This window comes from Glycine soja, chromosome 6, assembly GCF_004193775.1.
Source record: "Glycine soja cultivar W05 chromosome 6, ASM419377v2, whole genome shotgun sequence".
NCBI lineage: Eukaryota > Viridiplantae > Streptophyta > Magnoliopsida > Fabales > Fabaceae > Glycine > Glycine soja.
In genome coordinates this window covers 39,934,320-39,935,178 of record NC_041007.1, presented here as the reverse complement: position 1 = coordinate 39,935,178, position 859 = coordinate 39,934,320, and the positions used below count along the sequence as shown (strand labels likewise).

The 859-nt window shown below is 42.6% G+C and overlaps 1 non-coding gene across 1 annotated transcript; it reads right to left on the bottom strand.

Annotated features, from left to right (window-relative positions):
- Positions 1–536: 536 nt before the first annotated feature.
- Positions 537–643, bottom strand: LOC114417499. The gene has a single exon (XR_003667764.1). It is a non-coding gene; the product is annotated as a small nucleolar RNA R71 (small nucleolar RNA).
- Between the last annotated feature and the right edge of the window lie 216 nt (positions 644–859).

The window sequence follows — 859 nt, the reverse complement described above, 5'->3', positions numbered from 1 at the left end:
TAGTTAGGCATCATTTTATACCTTTTGATCATTCTGAGCATTCCATTACTGGTGAATTTGTGCATTCTGTTATTGGTGATTTTGAACATCCTGATCTTGAGCATTATAATTTTGAGCATTCTGATTCTGAGCATTCTGATTTTGCACATTCTGAGAACATGGCACAACCTCCACCCCGTGAGAGGACTCTAAGGGAAATGGCTGCACCTAATTTCACCTACGAAAGCTTGTGCATCCAATACCCTGATGAGGATGTCCCATATGTTCTTAAAACTGGATTGATTCATTTGCTTCCAAAGTTTCATTGCCTTGTAGGTGAAGGCCCGCACAAACATTTGAAAGAATTTCACATTGTCTGCTCAACCATGAAACCCCCAGATGTCCAAGAGGATCACATATTTCTGAAGGCTTTTCCTCATTCATTAGAGGGAGTGGCAAAGGACTGGCTGTATTACCTTGCTCCAAGGTCCATCACGAGCTGGGATGACCTTAAGAGAGTATTCTTAGAAAATTTTTTCCCTGCTTCCAGGACCACAGCCATCAGGAAGGATATCTCAGGTATTAGACAACTCAGTGGAGAGAGCCTGTATGAGTACTGGGAGAGATTTAAGAAACTATGTGCCAGTTGCCCCCACCATCAGATTTCAGAACAGCTTCTTCTCCAATATTTTTATGAAGGACTCAGTAATATGGAGAGAAGTATGATAGATGCTGCCAGTGGTGGAGCCCTTGGAGACATGACTCCTGCTGAAGCCAGAAATTTAATTGAGAAGATGGCTTCCAACTCCCAGCAGTTTAGCGCCAGAAATGATGCCATAGTCATTATAGGAGTGCATGAGGTAGCTATAAACCCATCTAC